The 6,983-nt window shown below is 41.3% G+C and overlaps 1 non-coding gene across 1 annotated transcript; it reads left to right on the top strand.

Annotated features, from left to right (window-relative positions):
- The first annotated feature begins 3,527 nt into the window (after positions 1 to 3,527).
- On the top strand, positions 3,528 to 3,634 carry LOC112752833 (small nucleolar RNA R71). The gene has a single exon (XR_003177246.1). It is a non-coding gene; the product is annotated as a small nucleolar RNA R71 (small nucleolar RNA).
- Positions 3,635 to 6,983: the final 3,349 nt, after the last annotated feature.

Genomic DNA, 6,983 nt, shown 5'->3' with positions numbered 1-6,983 from the left:
CGGGGAGGATGGATCTCCTTAGAGTTTCGAACCACCCCTTTGCTTCGGGAGTGAGGTCCCCTCTCTTAATGAACTTGGGTTTCCTTTCGAAATCTCGCACCCAGTCAACTCCTGGTACACATATATCTTGCACAATCTGGTCATAATTGGGGTTGTTATCAATTCTTGAATGATAGCTCTCTTCCTCAAACGATATAGACCGTAACTTTAATGCCCTCATGACGCTCATGGGACTGAAATCCACGGTCTTTCCTCTTACAAAACTTGTGTAAGACTCATCTGCCTTATCATATCGGACAGCATTTGCATAAAACTCTCTTACAAGGTTTGCATTTACCCTAGTGACCGGATCAGTAAGGAGCTCCCATCTTCTCTTTTCCACCTTCTTTGTGATTTCGGGGCACTCAGTCTTTCTGACTTGAAATCCTAGCTCATATATGATCTCTTTATCAACCATCCACCCATACTGCAACGCATGGTGAAGGGTTCTAAATTTCTTTTCATCGAAAGGGCGTTGCTCCACAGGCTCCTTTCCCTTTCTTCTTTTAGAGCTTGATGATGCCATCAGTGATTTTGGCTATGTGAAGGTGTTGGATTTCGAGAGTGAGAGGTTTGAAGAAGTGGTTGTTGGAATGTGGAGTATAAAGGATGGGAATTTCGAATGTGGAAGGGGTACGGACTAAAATCACTTATATAAGGAAGTGGTAAGTGAATGAAAGGTTTGGATTGATGGAGTGGTTGTGTGATGAACGGATGGGGTTTTGCATGGGGTGAGCACAAGGATCACCAACTTTATGAATAGATTGGTTCAGTTTCCAAGCTTGTTCTTCTTCCAATGTTGCATGGCATCCATTCCCAATGCATTCCCCCTTGAGACACGTGTGAAATACTCACCTTTTGTGGTGGCCGAATCTTCCTTTCAATTGTCCATCAATTTTCCTACGAAACAAGAAAAAGTGTAATTATTAATTGTGTGGATAGTGGCGGCAAACTAAAAATGGGAACAACTACCACTTTTTTTTTAGTTTTTGCTTATAACTAACTAAGTAGTATTCATGAATGCCAACCAACTGATTAACTGAATATCCATGTCTGCAACATTGGCGAAACCAAACTTAGTTTGGTGCATTGTGGTGTAAAAGATTTGTTCAAGGCCCCTAAGAGTGACATGATGTGGGTTACATTCATGTTCTCTTAGTGTGCCTTGAACATCAAACTTGTTCCTCACTACATGTTGCACACAATGATTCATTCAAGTGCATATCAAGTTGATTTGAATTTCATGAACCTTGATTTATTAACTATTTTTAAAAGCATGTAAAACATGGGTTGCCTCCCACGAAGCGCTTCTTTAGCGTCACTAGCTTGACGTTCTGCCTTTATCAGGGTGGTTGGTAGTGCTTCAAGTCCTCCCCCTTGCAGTAAATCTATCTCCATTGGCTTCATCAAGGATCTCCATATGTTCCAAGGAAAGGACTCTGTTGATGGTAAAAACTTTAGGTAGCTGAGATGGGATAGTGGGGAGATCGGGGGGAATGGCTGGGAAGTAAGCTGAGATTACTTTATCCCCTGGAGAGAAGTCCTCTGTAGGGATCTTCTTGTTCCTCCACCTCCTTGGTGCCTTCTTCTTTGTCCCTTTTGATGTTGCCTTGCTTTTTATGACCTCCTCTTCCAAATAGGTTTTGTTGCTGGTCTCATATAGCTCTGGTGGTTTAGGTTCCTCCTGATTTTCTTTGAGCTGTGACAGCTGCTGATTGCCTTGTTCCTCAACTAAGGAGATTCCCAGATGTGCTGGTTGTGCTTCAGTACTTGTTTCTTCCTTTAGTATCTCACTGTGATCTTTGCTTGGTTCTTTATTCTCTTGATCTGTTTCTTGTGAGGGCTTGAAAACATTGAAGGTGAGTTGTTCATCATGGATCCTCAAAATTAGCTCCCCTCGCTCCATATCTATAAGTGCTCTGGCTGTAGCCAGGAATGGTCTTTCCAATATGATTGGGTGCAAGTGACTCTCTTCCATGTCCAAGATGACAAAGTCTGTGGGCAGGAAGTATTTTCCAACCTTCACTAGCACATTTTCAACCACTCCTACTGCTTGTTTTTGAGTTTTGTCAGCCAGCCTGATTACTACATCTGTGGGTATTATCTCATTGATCTGTAGCCTTTTTATAAGTGATAAAGGCATTAAGTTGATGCTTGCTCCCAGATCGCAAAGTCCTTTATCAAACATTGTTTCTCCTATGGCACAGGGGATGTAGAAACTCCCTGGGTCCTTCCTCTTTGTAGGCAGCTCTGGTTGAATGAGAGCACTGCACTCCTTATTCATCACTATGGTTTGTCCTCCCTTGAGTGAGCTTTTCTTGGTCAGCATTTCCTTCATATACTTAATGTATGAGGGCATTTGTTAGAGGGCCTTGATGAATGGTATGTTTACATGGAGAGATGCAAACATGTCAAGAAACCTTGAGTATAGTCTCTTCTCTACACAGCCATTTAGTAATTGGGGAAAGGGTGCATAGAGTCTCAGTAGCTCCTTCTGTGTCAGCTCTTTCTGTGTAATTATGGTTTCTTGATGATTCTCCCCATGCTTTCCTGCTGAAGTGTCTTCAGGTTATTCTAATGGGTTGTTCAGCTCTACCTTAGTCTCCTTATCACTTATAGTAACCATCTTGCAATCTTCCCATCTGACTTTCTTTGCTTCACCTCTCGGATTTTTCTCTGTGTCACTTGGGAAGCTATCAGTAGGTTTGGGGATCTTCTCAGATAAGTATCCCACTTGAAATTCCAGCCTCTTGATGATTTCTCCCTGGTTCTTGATACTGGCTCGCACCTCCTCTTTGAACACCTTGTTATCTTGAATTTCTTTGCATATGCTTTCAAGTATATTCTCAATCCTTGAGAGTCTATCTTCAGATGATGATGAGTCGAGGTTGGATGGGTGAGTTGGGTTATTTTGGTTTTGGTATGGATGTGGAGAGGTGTTGTTAGGGTGGTATTGATATGATCTCTGTGTGAAATGTTGGTTAGCTGCATGGTTGTTGAGGTTGTGACGTCTCTGATCTTGGCTTTGATCTTGTTGATTTTCCCACCCAAAGTTTGGGTGATTCCTCCAACCAGGGTTGTAGGTTTTGGAGTATGGATCATAGGTCTTCCTGGATGAGTTTCCAATGTAGTTGGCTTGTTCTTGCTCATCCTCTGCCCCTGCATTTACTCCCTCTTGGGTTGCTGATGAGGTGGTGATTGCTGCTACTTGCTTCCTCTCCAGCTTCTTGGTGAGGTCAGCCAGCTGGTTGGTGATAAGCTTGTTTTGGGCCAGCAGTGCATCCACATTGTTTAGCTCCATCACTCCTCTAATGTTGCCTCTTTCAGAAGCATAAAAATAGTCATTCTCTGCTACAATCTCAATGACATCTATGGCTTCTTCAATGGTCTTCTTCTTGTTCAGAGATCCCCCTGATGAGTGGTCTACTTCCTTCTTTGATTCATAAGAAAGACCTTCATAGAAAATGTGCAGCTACACCCATTCGTTGAACATATCTGGTGGACACCTTCTTGTCAGGTCCTTAAACCTCTCCCATGCTTCATATAGAGTCTCACCATCTTGCTGCCTGAAGGTTTGTACCTCAGCTCTTAGCCTGTTGATCCGTTGAGGAGGATAGAATCTTGCCAAGAACTTGTTCACCACCTCTTCCCATGTTGCTAAACTTTCCTTTGGGAAGGATTCCAGCCATTTAGATGCCTTGTCCTTGAGTGAGAAACGGAACAGAAGTAGTCTATAGGTGTCAGGATGAACACCATTAGACTTCACAGTATCACATATCCTCAGGAAGGTGGTTAGATTTTGATTGGGATCTTCTTGGACACCTCCTTCGAATGAACAATTGTTCTGAACAAGGGTGATGAGCTGTGGCTTTAGTTCAAAGTTGTTGGCATGTATGGTTGGCCTTTGGATGCTACTTCCTTAATTTTCTGGGTTTGGATTGATGTACGAACCCATAACTCTTCTCTCTTGCCCAGCATGATTTGCTAGACCTTCTCTGCCATGGTTGTGAGCCTCTTCTTCATGATGGTTCTCCATATTCTCATCTATATCTGGTTCAAAGTACTCCTCCTCTTCCTCAGCACCAACTACTCTTTTTCCTCTTGCTTTCCTCCTTAATCTAAGGAAGGTCCTCTCAGGTTCAGAATCAAAAGAAGTTGAAGCCCCACTTCTTCTTCCTGTCATACAACCAACAAGGCACAAGCAAGGAAATAGATGCAGAAAGTAACTTCTACAGAAATACTGTTAGTGTGAGTGATGCAATATATCAAACAGTTAGTGGGTTAGTGGACTGAATTGTAAACAACTAAGAAAATGGGTAGGTGAAGGGGAAGAAAATAACTGAACAGAAAGTAAATTACTCAAATGAATATAAATCAAAGAAAAGAAAAATGTTCAATCTAGTTATCCTCCAATTTAATCATTGTTAATACAAAATCAATCCCCGGCAACGGCGCCATAAACTTGATGCACGGAAACTTGTCTCTCAACAATTTTCCTTCGGCAAGTATACCGAATTGTCGTCAAGTAAAAACTCACAATAGAGTGAGGTCGAATCCCACAGGGATTGATTAGTCAAGCAACTTTAATTAGAGGAATGTTCTAGTTGAGTGAAGCAGAATTTGATTTGAGATTTGCAGAAAATTAAATGGCGGGAAAGTAAATAGCAGAAAATGTAAATTGCTGGAAATAAAGAGCTGAATGTAAATGGCGGAAAGTAAATTGCAGAATCTTAAATGGGAATGGGGAAGATGCTCATAAAAGTAAATTGCAGAAATTAAAGAGAATGGGTAAGATCAGAAATGGGGAATTCATTGGGCTTAGGAGATGTTGCATTCTCCGGATCAAGTTCATTTTCATCTCTTCCTCAATCAATGCATTCATTGATCTCCTTGGCAATCTTAAGTGATCGAATTACAATTCCTTGTAATTCAATCTCTCAAATCTTGATCAATAGCCAATTCCTTGGTAAATTGCTCATGAGAAGAGATGAAGTATGGTCACTGATTATACCACATACATTCCCAAATCAAGTGTTGGTAGAATTATAGTCACCATATCCATCCAACCCCAATTTGGTCCAACATGAGAAAGCATTTCTAGCATGATCTCTTCATTCCTCTTCCAAGGTTCAGAAGAGATCCAAGTATGAATAGCTTCTTTTCCAAGATAACTACCCAATTGGATGAAGATTGAGAGCTTTCTAGTAAAATCAAGAGAAAAGATAGAAGAAGAATAATGAAAACTAATATTGATCCATCAAATTACAACAGAGCTCCCTAACCCAATGAAAGGGGTTTACTTGTTCATAGCTCTGGAAATCAAAAATAAAGATGGAAAATACATTATGAAAAGTAAAACTAGAAGTGCAGAGAAAGTAAAATTATACAGAGAGTAGTTCTCTAATTTCCAACTCCCCAAAAAGCTCTTTTTTAATTCAAAACTACCCCTATATATACTACTCTTCTGATCTTCTAGTTGGTTCTTCAAGTCTTGGATATGGGCCTTTGGATCTTGAGTTTGAAGCAGTTATCCTCTTCAGTGGGCTTAGCTTTACTTGCAGAGAGAAAGTGTGAAGTAGGCAGGGTGTTTAGCTCAGGACGTTAGTGGCGTTAACGTTAAGTGAGAGTGTGGGTTCGAGAACGTTAGTGACAATCACCTTTTTCACTAATGTTCCTAACCCAGGGATGATCCACGTTAACTTCAACGTTAGTGGCACCAACGTGCCTACTAACGTTGCCTCTTGGTCCTTCGCACACGTTATTGGGACTCACCTTGGTGCATTAAAACTGCCAGTATTATGGACTTCCTCATAAAGATCCAAATCAATTTATTTCTGATTTTCTGTAGATATGTGATACTGTGAAGACAAATGGAGTGATCCCAGAGGTGTACAGACTCATGCTCTTCTCGTTTGCTCTGAGGGATAAAGCAAAGCTATGGCTAGATTCCCAACCAAAGGAGAGTCTGAATACTTGGGAAAAGGTTGTTACAGAGTTTCTCACTAAATTTTCTCCACCAAAGAAGTTGACTAAGCTTAGGTTGGAGGTTCAGACCTGCAGGCAGAAGGAGGGTGAAACTCTTTATGAAGCTTGGGAGAGATTCAAGCTACTGACTAGGCAATGCCCTCCAGACATGTTCTCCAAATGGACTCAATTAGATATCTTTTATGAAGGCTTGGGTGAGATGTCCAAGATGAGCTTAGATACTTCTGCAGGCGGTTCATTACACAAGAAGAAGACACCTGAGGAGACTATTGAGCTTATTGAATTGGTTGCAAGCAACCAATATTTATACTCATCTAACATGAATCCTGTGAATTTTGAGACCTCTCAGAAGAGAGGCGTGTTGGAAGTAGAAGCTATGAATGCTCTTCTTGCTCAGAACAAGCTTATGTCTCAGCAAATAAATCTACTTACTCAACAGATGGGTGGCATGCAAGTCTCAGCTATCAACACCCAAAATCCACCACAAGAGACCTTATATGACATGGCAGGTAACTTTGTGCAAAATGATAATTATGATTATGCTCAACCCTTTTTTGAACAGGTCAATTACATGGGGAGTAGTCCTAGGAATCCCAACAATGATCTATATTCTAAGACATACAATCAGGGGTGGAGAAATCACCCAAATTTTGGATGGAGGGACCAACCTCAGAGACCTCAGAACTTCAACAATAATTCTCAGGGCGGTTTCGAACAGAACAATTACAATAACCACCAATTTCAGTCTCAGCAGCAACAACCACCTCAGTAGGCAAATCCTAAATCCCAAGAAGATTCTAATTGGGAGATGATGAGGAGTTTCATGCAGGAAACCAGAGCCTCCATTAGAAACCTGGAAGTGCAAATGGGCCAACTAAGCAAGCAAATACCTGAGAGGTCTGCAAGTATATTTTCAGGTGATACAGTGGTGAACCCAAGAGAAGATTGCAAGGCTATTC

Source organism: Arachis hypogaea, chromosome 15 (assembly GCF_003086295.3).
Source record: "Arachis hypogaea cultivar Tifrunner chromosome 15, arahy.Tifrunner.gnm2.J5K5, whole genome shotgun sequence".
Lineage (NCBI taxonomy): Eukaryota > Viridiplantae > Streptophyta > Magnoliopsida > Fabales > Fabaceae > Arachis > Arachis hypogaea.
This window is presented reverse-complemented; position numbering and strand designations above follow the sequence as displayed.